The sequence below is a fragment of the Canis lupus genome, chromosome 5, assembly GCF_003254725.2.
Source record: "Canis lupus dingo isolate Sandy chromosome 5, ASM325472v2, whole genome shotgun sequence".
NCBI classification, from domain to species: domain Eukaryota; kingdom Metazoa; phylum Chordata; class Mammalia; order Carnivora; family Canidae; genus Canis; species Canis lupus.
Window position 1 is genome coordinate 47556654 of NC_064247.1, and position 13418 is coordinate 47570071.

The 13418-nt window shown below is 38.7% G+C and overlaps 1 protein-coding gene and 1 pseudogene across 6 annotated transcripts in view; one reads left to right on the forward strand and one right to left on the reverse strand.

The window, feature by feature from the left end:
- DOCK7 (dedicator of cytokinesis 7) overlaps positions 1-13418 on the forward strand; it is a 219365-nt gene that overhangs the window by 12553 nt on the left and 193394 nt on the right. The gene's annotated exons all lie outside the window — the stretch shown is intronic.
- On the reverse strand, positions 8312-8908 carry LOC118354889 (nicotinamide riboside kinase 1-like; annotated as a pseudogene).

The window sequence follows — 13418 nt, forward strand, 5'->3', positions numbered from 1 at the left end:
TATCTTCTTTGGTAAATTATCTATTCCTATCTTTTTTTTTTTTAAGATTTTATTTATTTATTCATGAAAGACACAGAAAGAGAGGTGGAGACATAGTCGTGGGGTTGAGGGACTTGACCCCAGAACCCCAGGATCACACCCTGAGCCAAAGGTAGATGTTCAACTGCTGAGCCACCCAGGCATCCCTATCTATTCCTATCTTTTGCTTATTTTTATTTATTTATTTATATTTATATTTATATTTATATTTATATTTTTATTTTATCTTATTTTATTTTATTTTATTTTATTTTATTTTATTTTATTTTATTTTATTTTATTTTATTTTTAAGATTTTATTTATTCATGACAGACACAGAGAGAGAAAGGCAGAGGCATATGCAGAGTGAGAGGGAGAAGTAGGCTCCTTCCAGGGAGCCTGATGTGGTACTCGATCCCAGGACCCTGGGATCATGTCCTGAGCCAAAGGCAGACACTCAACCACTGAGCCACCCAGGCGTCCCATTTTTGCTCATTTTTAAATTGGGTTATTTATCTTGTTTTTGTATTGTAGGAGGTTTTTTTTTATATGTTCAGAACAGAAGTCTTTTATTAGATATATGATTTACAAATGTTTTCTCCTTGTCTGCTTTGTTTCTTCTTCTTTTTTTAAAAAAAGATTTTATTTATTTGTTCATGAGAGACCCAGAGAGAGGCAGAGACATACGCAGAGGGAGAAGCAGACTTGCCACAAAGAGCCTGATGCTAGACTCGATCCCAGGATCCTGGGATCGAGACCCGAGCCAAAGGCAGATGCTCAACCACTGAGCCACCCAGGCGCCCCTTGCTTTTGTTTCTTCATTTTCTTAATGGTGAATTTTGAAGCACAGAGATTTTAAATTTTGATGAAGTCCAATAATACATCAGTTTTTTTTTTTTTCTTATAAGGATCATGATTTTGGTGTTCTTCTCTAAGACTGGCAAGATTTCTTTCTCTGTTTCTACAAGATTTTATAGTTTAGCTAGTTTAGCTTTTACTTTAGGTTTGTGGTACATTTGCATTAATTTTTTTTATTTGCATTAATTTTTGTGTATGATGTGAAATGAGGATCTCAATTCATCTTTTGTGGGACACCTGGCTGGCTCAGTTGGTGGAGCGTGCAGCTCGGGATTGTGAGTTCGAGCCCTGCATTGGGTGTAGAGATTACTTGGAAATAAAAAAACTTTACATTCATCTTTTGCATGTGACTATTCTATTGTAACACTCTGTTGCAGACTATTCTGACTATGCAGACAATTCTTGTCTCATTGAATTTCCTTAGTACCTTCAAAAACCAGGTGACTATATGTCTCTCTGTCTTTCTTTTTCTTTTTTAATTTTTTAAAATGTATTTGACAGAGAGAGAACAACGCACAAGCAGGGGGGAGCATCAGGCAGAGGGAGAAGCAAACTCCCCACTGAGCAGGGAGCCCGATATGGGCTTGAGCCCAGAATTCTGGGAGTATGACTTGAGCCAACTGAGCCACTGAGGCCACCCTAAATGTGTTTATTTCTTGACACTCAATTCTGTTTCATTAATCTGTATGTCTGTCTTTGGATCAGTACCACACTGTTCTGATTGTTGCTTTAGAGTAAGGTTTGAAATCCGGAAGTATGAGTCCTCCAACTTTTAGTTTTCAAAATTGTCTTGCTCATTCTGTATTTTTTGCATTCCCGTAAGCATTTTAGAATCAACATCAATATAAAGTTTGCCAATTTTATTTTAAAAGATTTTATTTATGCATTCATGAGAGACACACACACAGAGGCAGAGACATAGGCAGAGGGAGAAGCAGGCTCCATGCAGGGAGCCTGATGTGGGACTTGATCCTGGGTCTCTAGGATCATGCCCTGAGCCGAAGGCAGGCACCAAACTGCTGAGCCACCCCGGCATCCCTAAACTTTACCAATTCTGCTAATTTCCCCCTTTTGGGATTTTGACATGGATTATGTTGGGTCTGTAGATTAGTTGGGGCAGAACTGCCGTCTGAACGATATTGAGTCTTTATTTTTTTATTTTTATTTTTTTTAAAGATTTTATTTATTTCTTCATGAGACACACACAGAGAGAGAGAGAGAGAGAGAGAGAGAGAGAGAGGCAGAGACACAGGCAGAGGGAGAAGCAGGCTCCATGCAAGGAGCCTGATGTGGGGCTCGATCCTGGGTCTCCAGAATCACACCCTGAGCTGCAGGCGGCACTAAACTGCTGCAAACTGCTGTGCCACTGGGGCTGCCCATATTGAGTCTTTAGACCACAAAGTGTCTCTTCATTTAGATATTATATGATTTGTCTCAGCAAAATTTTTAATTTTTTAGTATGTAAGTCTTATACGTCTTTTGTTAAATCTGTTTCAAAAATTGATTTTGATGTTAATTAACATGATGGAATTGAGAAACTATTTTTGGTTTGTTTGTTGCTAGTATATAGAGATACAGTTGATTTTCAAACATTGAACTTGTATTTCTTCCTTTTCAGTCTGAAGGTCCTTAATTTGTTTCCATTTCTTTCCTTCCTCTCTTCCCCTGCTGCACTGCCTAGAACCTCCAGTACAATGTTGAATATTGAGAGCAGACATCCTTGCTTTCTCCTCAATCTAAGGAGAAAAATGTTCAGACTTGCACCATTAAGTATGATGCTATTTGTAGGCAGATGCTATAGGAAAGCGAAGGAGAAGACAAAGATTTGAGAAGTATTTAAGAGTTAGAATGAACAGGATATAGCAACTAATTGTATACAGGATATGATTTGTATGTTTGTGGGAGATTCTGGCTTTATTTTTATGAAGTAGGATGGAATTAAAGATAAATTTATCTTCTTTGGGAGGATTGACTTTTTACAGAAGAGATTTCCCACCCCCCCCCTCAGTTTTCATTTTCAATTTCAGATCAGTGTTAGTTTTTCCAAATGCTAAATTTTTAAATTCTTTTTTCTGTAGTTATAAGCTAATATGTTCTATGAAGTCGGGAACAATGTTATTACCATGTTTTAGTTGAGAAAATTGAGCTATGGTAGAATGCTATAGATGAGAGTGATGGAGACATCCACGTCTCTTTCATACAGTGCTTTCTAAATCTTTGACTTAAATGTTATTCCAAAATTGCGTCAGATGGGATGCATGAGTCATCGACATCTTTTTTTTCTTTATCCTCCCCCCAAAAGGAATTATGTCTTAAATGTTAAGTGTATTATATAGAAGGGCTGTTTCTGTTCTTTGATTTCACGAATCAACCTCTCTGTGTGTGTTTCTTAGATCTTTAGTGGTTACTGGCCCTCTGTGAACCAAACTTCTTAAAGAATTTAACACAGGCTCACTGACAAGTGACAAAGCCTCTGAAGAGAGTTTTATTTAGTCATCCTTGAAAGATAAGAAACAGACCATAACTGTGCTGGTGGTTGTAATTACAGTGTTCCTGTTAATATGTTAGTGTATACACTAGACATTTTCACTGAGTGTTTTTAGCTGACCTCATAGGTTAGATTTTCAAGACTAGAGAACTCAAATATGAACTGTAGCTAGAATTATTCACCTTTGGAAACTTACTTCCAAGGAAAGAGGTCTTAGGAGCTTTATGGATCTGAATTCAAACCCGTACTCTCTACCTTTCATAAGCTTGGGAAAGTTAATTTATTTTATTTATTTATTTTTTATTTTATTTTATTTTATTTTATTTTATTTTATTTTATTTTATTATTTATTTAGATTTTTTAAAAAATTTATTTATTCATGAGAGACACAGAGAGCAAGAGAGAGAGGCAGAGACATAGGCAGAGGGAGAAGCAGGCTCCACGCAGGGAGCCCGATACAGGATTGGATCTCGGTCCCCAGGATCACGCCCTGGGCTGAAGGTGACACTGAACTGCTGAGCCACCCGGGCTGCCCAGGGGTATAAGAAATGTAACGTTTTATATAGTATCTGGCATATAAGTTGTAAGTGCTTGATAAATAGTGTTAGAGTGTTATTAAATATAGGCGTTGATAAGGTATATTAAGTACATAATGTAAGGTATCAAGACAGGTTTTTTTTTTTTTTTAAAGATTTTATTTATTTATTCATGATAGTCACAGAGAGAGAGAGAGAGAGGCAGAGACACAGGCAGAGGGAGAAGCAGGCTCCATGCACTGGGAGCCCGACGTGGGATCCGATCTCGGGTCTCCAGGATCGCGCCCTGGGCCAAAGGCAGGCGCCAAACCGCTGCGCCACCCAGGGATCCCTCAAGACAGGTTTTTTAAAATCATATGATGTAATATGTGGACATTAAAAAAATACACATCTTTTTCCTGAAGGATACCTGATAAAATGTGAAGTGGTTACATTTGGGAAATAAGATTGTGGATTCCAGATAGTAGAGAGATATACAATTTTTTTTTAACCTCTTTGTGAAGTTTGAGTTATTTTTATTTTTTTATTTTTTTATTTTTAAGATTTATTTATTTATTCATGATAGACAGAGAGAGAGAGGCAGAGACACAGGCAGAGGGAGAAGCAGGCTCCATGCCCGGAGCTCGGCGCCAAGCCGCTGAGCCACCCAGGGATCCCTATTTTTATTTATTTTTTTAAGATTTATTTATTTACTCATGAGAGACACAGACTGAGAGAGAGAAGCAGAGACATAGGCAGAGGGAGAAGCAGGCTCCTTGCAGGGAGCCCGATGCGGGACTCAATCCCGGATTCCAGGATCAGGACCTGAGCCAATGACAGGTACCCAACAGTGGAGCCATCCAGGCATCCCGAAGTTTGAGTTTTTTAATGCGACTCTTAATGTCATGGTTGTGAGTTCAAGCCTGACGTTGAATGTGGAGTCTACTTAAAAAAAAAGAAAAGTCCTTCCTTAGAGTTATTTTGTCTTTTCTCCGTGTTGGAAAATCTTATTTCCTCTGCTTCTCATAATTACTATATTTGCATAATTGTAGAGTTTGAACATAGTTCTGGAACCAGCCCTTTGCAGATTGGTTAAAGTCATATAAGAGCCTACTTTCAGATAAGTAAACATATCATACATCTTGTTTAAAAAGAGTTTCAGGGCAGCCCGGGTGGCCTAGTGGTTTAGCACCGCCTTCATCCCAGGGTGTGATCCTGGAGACCCGGGATCGAGTCCCACATCGGGCTCCCTGCATGGAGCCTGCTTCTCCCTCTGCCTGTGTCTCTGCCTCTTTCTCTCAGTGTCTCTCATGAATGAATAAATAAAATCTTAAAAAAAAAAAAAGTTTCACGTAGGAGAGTATCATGTTTCACTTAATAAATGGGATGATAATGATGTCAGCAAGGCTTTTACAGAAATTATTATATATTTAGAAATCTTCCGTGGATTTAGATTCTTTCCCCCAGCAAATATTTACCTACTTGACAGTAATAGATAAAAAGGCATACTTCCTATTTCTTTCCTGGTCAATTAGAGACAACTATATTTACAAATTAGTTTACTCTGGAAGGCATTTTGGAGGTTCATAAACTGAGTAGTCTCTAAATTCATTCTTTTGGCCTATCTCCTTTTCTCTCTGTGCACTCTTAGACCTGTGCCTCCATTTCTCTCTTTCTCTCTCTCTCTCTTTCTATGATCTCAGATACTGAGGATGTAAAGATTAATGGGATGCAGTCCCCGTACTTAAGAAGCTCACATCAGTGGTAGGACTCCTGAGTGGCCCAGCAGTTGAGCATCTGCCTTTGGCTTGGGGTGTGATCCCGGACCGTGGGATCGAGTCCCATATCGGGCTCCCTACGGGGAGCCTGCTTCTCTCTCTGCTTTTGTCTCTCCCTCTCTGTGTCTCTCATGAATAGATAAATAAATATTAAAAAAAAAAAAGAAGCTCTTATCAGTTGTTCCATTCTAGCATTTTTTAAAAGATTCTCTTTACTTATTCATGAGAGACATGGAGAGAGAGGCAGAGACAGAAGCAGAGGGAGAAGCAGACTTCCTTCTGGGAGCCTGATGTGGGACTCAATCCCAGAACCCTGGGATCACAGCCTGAGCCGAAAACAGATGCTCAACCACTGAGTCACCCAGGTGCCCCAAGATTTTTTTTTCTTCATGAGAGACACACAAAGAGAGGCAGAGATATAGGCAGAGGGAGAAGCAGACTCCTCTCAGGGAGCATGGTGCAAGACTCCATCCCCAGACCTGGGATCACGTCCTGAGTTGAAGGCAGATGCACAACTGCTGAGCCATCCAGGCCCACCACACTTTTATATTTGAAGGTTGCATTAGTGTTCCAGAAAAACCTGCTTTGCAATTTATGTGCTTATATCAAAGAGGATGTTTACACATATTGGGCTTTCCTACTGCTGAAACCAAATTCTGTGTCAGCAAGGCCAGGTTCTTATTTCCATGGTGAAAAGCAGTCTGGCCAGTCTGCTGCCTGTATTAGCCCCCTGGTAACTCTGTTTTTGAATGTATATGGATAAACATGAGTACTTTTTTAAGAGTATTTAACCTGAGTGGAACTGAACAGAAATAACCAGGCAGGGATTTATGGAGGACGTGATAATGCTTCTTGAAGAGTATTTGCCCCATCTATACTCCATATTTAGTTTGCTACTTTTGTACATTAAGGTAGACTAAATAATAGCTGAAGAGTTTAAAGCTGAATTACCAATATCATTTGCATCTCTAAAGTAGAAGGACATTTCCTACATTCATATAATACTGTTTTCACACATTAAAAAAAAATAATTCTTAATTATGTAATACCTTGTCCATGTTCAAATTTCTTATTATCCCCAGAAATGTCTTTTGTAGCTGGTTTATTCAAACCAGGATCCAGTTAGGAACCATTCATTACAGTAAGTTGTATCGCTTAAGCCTTTTTTTCTTTTAAATAGACTGTACTTAAAAAAAAATTTTTTTTGATGATTTTATTTATTTATTCATTAGAGACACACACACACACAGAGGCAGAGACACAGGCAGAGGGAGGAGAAGCAGGTTCCATGCAAGGAGCCCAATGTGGGACTCAATCCTGGGAATCCAGGAGGCAAAGGCACTCAACTGCCAAGCCACCTAGGTGTCCCTAGGCATACTTTTTTTGGTCTGAAGTCTTTTTTTTAATGCTAAAACTTAGCCCACTATTTTATTTATTTATTTATTTATTTATTTACTTACTTACTTACTTACTATTTTATTTATTTACCCATCATACTGATTTGTTGAAGAGACTTGCCGTACAGAATGACCTATCTTCTGTTTTTTGTCTGATGGCTTCTTTTGGCACTAAGTTGTCCCAGTGTTCCTTGTATTTCCTGTAAACTAGATGTTAGATGTACAGTCTGATTCAATTCAGGTTAAACATTTTTGGCACAAATACTTAGGTAACACAGTGTTGCGTTTCTTTAATCTATTGTTTTTGTTTTTTCTAGTAAATTATTGATTTATTCAATGTGACTGTTACTCCTAGTAAAACTTTTATTTGCAAGAGGTAGGCATTGGTATTGAATGGTGATGAATTTTTTTTTTAAGATTTTATTTATTAATTCATGAGAGACATACAGGCAGAGGGAGAAGCAGGCTCCATGCAAGGAGCCAGACGTGGGACTCGATCCCGGGACTCCAGGAACATACCTTGGGCTGAAGGTGGCGCTAAACCACTGAGCCACCCAGGCTGCCCGGTGATGAATATTTTTTAAAAATTACAAATCGATGGGACACCTGGGTGGCTCAGCGGTTGAGTGTCTGCCTTTGGCTCAGGTCGTGATCCTGGAGTCCTGGGATCGAGTCCCACATCAGGCTCCCTGCATGGAGCCTGCTTCTCTCTCGGCCTGTGTCTCTGCCTCTCTCTCTCTGTCTCTCTCATGAATAAATAAATAAAATCTTAAAAAAAAATTAAAATAGAAAAATATCACCTGGCATTATATCTAAAGTGACTGCTTTGTGATGCTTGATGTATGTGTATATACACACATACATACCTACACACACATATGTACACAGACACCTATAGAAACAATGGATTACATGTATACTAGATTGTGATGTAAGCCTTATTTTGTCCTCTGGGTCCTGTTCAGAAAAGTTTGACAGTCATTAGTCTAGAGAAACTGACTCCTTGTGAGCTATGCTGTCTATATCTCTGCACTCATTGGAGTGAGAACAGCTCATCAAAGTAAATTCCTGTCTATTGGCATGGATAACTATTTTATTTACTGTTCCACATATTGGGGAAACCATGTATGATAACACAAACAAATGAATGAACAGCTGTCATCATACCAGACTACATACTGTATCTTGGTTAAGGTTCTTAAATATACTCTTGATTTTCCTAATTCATGCCAGGAAAAATTCAGGGTGCTCCACCTTTACTTTGTTACTTTCAAACACTTTTGCCGTGCTATTCTTGTATTAGCTCTTCATACACTTGTGAAAAGAGGTCCTTTTCAGATTTTGTTCTGCCTAGGTAAACAGCTTCCCACCTGATGTCTCCATTTCTTGTCTGTGCTTTAGATACATGGGCACACATGGCCATCAAAGTATCCTGGGGAGGGGTGGTGTCCCGAGGCTTGTAGACCTTTGCATCGCTCCTCTTTTTACATTCTTTATATGGAATGGTCAGAAAATAGTTTCTATTCCATAGAGTGTTAAAGGGCTTATAATTGAGAAGGAAGCCTTTGATGATTAATATGGAGATTTCTCAGCATTTCCAGTCTGTTGATAAAACAGTGAGTGTCTTGGGCTTTTCATCCAGCAGGAAATGGTGGATATCATTTTTTCCATATTAAGTGCTTCAAGCTCGTCGTACTATAGAAATCTATCTCTGTCTTGATCTCAGACTCTGGCTTAGAGCAATCACCTTGACAGATGATACTGCAGTTTGGGAGGTATTTCTGCAAATTCTTAGCCAGTATTGTTGTCCAGCCATTTGTTACACTATTAATTCCAATGATCAATGTTTTCATAATTAGCTTTGAAAATCATGTCTTCTTAAAGTTTCCAGTTGCCAGTTCGAGTCCTCCCAAGCAGAGTGGCAGAAGACCACAGCCCCTCCCTCTGCATCTCTACCCTGTCAGAGGTGGCCCAGGTCTAATCTATTTTGATTAGATTAGAATTTTGCTTCTTTTTTTAAAAAATATTTTATTTATTTATTCATGAGAGACACAGAGAGAGAGGCAGAGACATAGGCAGAGGGAGAAGCAGACTCCATGCTGGGAGCCCAATGTAGGACTTGATCCCGGCCCTCGGGGACCACGCCCGAGCCAAAGGCAGATGCTTGTGCACTGAGCCACCCATGCCCCCTGAGATCTAATTTTCTTATTTGACATAATACATGGCAGCTACTTTTTAGACTCTATAGGAGAGGCTCAGCTAAACTCTTCTGTTTTGTGTAAACTCTCCTTACTCATATTTTAAATTAAAATTTATTTATTTATTTTATTTTATTTTTTTTTAATTTTTATTTATTTATGATAGTCACACACAGAGAGAGAGAGAGGCAGAGACACAGGCAGAGGGAGAAGCAGGCTCCATGCACCAGGAGTCCGATGTGGGATTCGATCCCGGGTCTCCAGGATCGCGCTCTGGGCCAAAGGCAGGCGCCAAACCGCTGTGCCACCCAGGGATCCCTGTTATTTTATTTTTTAAGTATGCTCTGTGTGGGGCTTGAACTCAGAACCCTGACATCAAGAGCGGTAAGGTCTTCCAGGCTCCCCTCTCCTTACTCATCTTTCCTAAGGTTTTCCTTTTGGTCCCATGAAGAATGAGTAGAGAAGAGAGAGGCCCAGATTTATCATTCTGGAAATCATAGGTTAGATGGAGCATCTCTGAAAGTGGGCGGAAGTTAGAGGAAAGATTAAATGCAACATAATTTCCCTCAGGATGTCAGTCGTTTGTTGGTATTTCCAATGTCCTATGGTGAATTGCCTTACTCAGTGAGTGCTTGCTTTTGTGAAAATTGTAATGCATGTTGACATAATGAAAAAGCTTGTAAAATGGAGAGAGTTGATAAGGAGCAAATAGGTAAAGTAATCAATCATGTTCTTTTCGGAGGGGAAGAAGTTATTCTTTTATGATTTAGGAGCATAAGTAACTATGGAATTTTTGACCTTTCCACTTTGCAGTTAATGTTAATAGCTTATTAGAAGTAAAAAAAGACTTCTATTTCCCTACTATGGAGCTGTTACTAGGAGTAGGAAAAATTATTATCATTATTATTATTATTATTATTTAAGGGATTTTAATTATTTGAGAGAAAGAGCACAAGTGGTAGGGAGGGGCTGTACGAAAGGGAGAAGCAGGCTACTCTGCTGAGCAGGGAGCTCCACTTGTGTGTGACCCTGGAATCTTGAGCTTGACCCTGAGCTGAAGGAAGTCACTTAACTGATTGAGCCATCCAGGTGACTTGGAGTGGGAAAAATTATTATGGGAAAAAAATCAGTCTACAGGAGTCCCCCATTATCCACAGTTTTACTTTCTTTTCTTTCTATTTTTTTTTAAAGATTTTATTTATTTATTCATGAGAGACACAGAGAGAGAGGCAGAGACACAGGCAGAGGCAGAGGGAGAAGCAGGCTCCATACAGGGATTCTAGACTCGATCCCGGGTCTCCAGGATCACTCCCTGGGCTGAAGCCAGATGATTAACTGCTGAGCCACCCAGGTGTCCCACAATTTTACTTTCTGAAATCAACCTCAGTCAGGGAGCAGATGATCCTCCTCCTGTGAGGATTTGACTTTCTCTCTTCTCAATAGTAGCCTAATGCCTCGTCACAGTGCCTACTTCCTTCCCCTGTGTCCTCACATAGGCATTTATCATCTCACATCATCACAAGAAAAAGGGTAAATATAGTATAATAAGATATTTTGAGAGACCACATTCACATAACTTTTATTAAGTATGTTGTTATAATTGCTCTGTTTTATTCCTGTTAATCTCTTACTTTGCCTTATTTGTAAATTAAACTTAGTTATAGGTATGTACGTACAGGAAAAAACATAGAGTTAGGTACAATCCATAGTTTCAGGCATCCTCTGGGGGCATAGAACTATTCCCCATGAGTAAGGAAGGACTACTGCATAGTGAAGGATTTTTTTTTTAAAGGATTTTATTTATTTATTCATGAGAGACATAGAGAGAGAGAGGCAGAGACACAGGCAGAGGGAGAAGCAGGCTCCTTGCAGGGAGCCTGATGTGGGACTTGATCCCGGGACTCTAGGATCACGCTCTGAGCCTAAGGCAGATGCTCAACCGCTGAGCCACCTAGGTGTCCCTAGTGAAGGATTTTAACTGCTATCAGGAACTGTATTTACTCATCATATTTTTTGTCTTGCATACTTTGGACTATAGAATGGTGAAAAAATAATTATTTTTCATTTGGGAAAATTTCCTCATTACCATTCTGTGAAATCTCATACAGAGAGGGTCTCAGTGTAAATACAAACCTTGTTTGGGTTATATTTTTATTGCTCTTATAGCCCATTTTAGAAATGATTTTTATTTTCCAATTATTACTAATTTTCTTTTTTGGGGAAATTTTGTCATGTAGAAATAAGACAAATATTTGAACATATTTGATTATCTTTTGTAGTACGTCTTTGTTAGTAAAGAAAAGATCATCTCTTTTTGAGGTATTGTGTTTCATTTATTTTAAGTTTCACTGCTTAACATCATTTTGAATCAGTATGTTTTCCAATTAATTGATGGTATGGTGGTTAATTGGCAGGGTTTTTTTTTCCCTAGCTGTACATGAAATAATGGCACATCTTAATTACTTAGTGACATCTTGAATTTGATGAAATTCAGGTAACTCCTGGTTTAGCCCCAGAAACAATGAGGTGTAGTGCTGAGGATGGTAGACTGAGTTGAATAACACAGAGAAAGAGAGACATAGAACAAATATTCTATGAAAAAGCTTTTTCATATTCTTTTTTTAAAAAAATATTTTATTTATTTATTCATGAGAGACCTAGAGAGAGAGAGGCAGAGACACAGGCAGAGGGAGAAGCAGGCTCCATGCAGGGAGTCCGACGTGGGACTCGTTCTCCGGTCTTCAGGATCAGGCCCTGGGCTGAAGGTGGTGCTAAACCGCTGAGCCACCCAGCTGCCACCTTTTTTTTAAAAAAAAAAAAAAAAAAAAAAAGATTTTATTTAGCTTTTTCATATTCTTATCTAAGTCTTGACAAGAGGATCAGGAGATTTTAAGGCCTTTAAACTAAACACAGTAATGAACACATAACATATAGGCTCCATTAAAAGGCCTAAGGGGAATCCTAAACTGAAGTGAACTTTCTTTTCACATCTGGTGGAAAGTGGTAAGTACAAAGAGTTTTCTTATACATTTCCCCAGCAAGGTTCTCTTATTTAAATTGTATTTTTTTTAATTTAGAGCCCATCTTGGGGCTTGAACTGATGACCCTGAGATCAAGACCTGAGCTGAAACTAAGAGTCAGATGCTTAGCCCACTGAGCCACCCAGGTGCCCAAGTTTCCCTTATTATTTGTATCCTGCATTAGTATAGTATGCTTTTTAATTGATTGATGAGCCAATATGGATATATTATTATTAGCTACAATCCATAGATTACACTGGATTTATGCTTTGTGTTATACATTCTATTGGTTTTGACTGATGCATAAGGATATCTATTTACCATTATAAAATCATGCAGAATAGTTTTACTGCCCTAAAAATTCCCTGTGCACTACTTTTTTATCCCTTCCTTTTCTTCCCCCGCTCCAGCCTTGGCAACCCCTGTTTTTATTGTCTCCATAGTTTTGCCTTTTCCAGAATGTCATATAGTAGGAATCATACAGTACATAGGCTTTTCAGATTGACTTCTTTCAGTTGCAGTATTCTTTTAAGATTCTTCTATGTCTTTTGTGGCTTGATAACATATTTCTTTTTTTTTTTCAAAGATTTTATTTATTTATTCATAGAGACACAGAGAGAGAATGAGAGGCAGAGACACAGGCAGAGGGAGAAGCAGGCTCCATGCAGAGAGCCTGACGCGGCACTCGATTCAGGATCTCTAGGATCACGCCCTGGGCTGCAGGCGGCGCCAAACCGCAGCGCCAAACGGCTGCCCACATATTTCTTTTTATTGCTGAGTAATATTGCATTGTGTGGATGTACCAGTTTGTATATCCATTTACTTATTGAAGGATAAACTTCTAGGTTTCCACAATTTGAATAACAAATTAGCCTTTTATAAAGTACAAAAATGGCCCAAAGTGCCTCAAATCACCCACTTAAAAAAGCTAAGGTAATTCAGTATTTTGAGACTTAATAACTTTTTTACCTTTGTATCAAAAATTTCTAGTTAAGTATTAGGCTCAAAACAGTGCTTGTAAATATGTGTGGAATGGTTGAACATGAAAAAGGAAGGAGGTGTGAGAGAGAAGAAAGTGGGGGTAAGATTGTATCATAAATCTGGGTAATTTTTGGAAAATGAGATTGTCTAGAAATTCAGCTGGA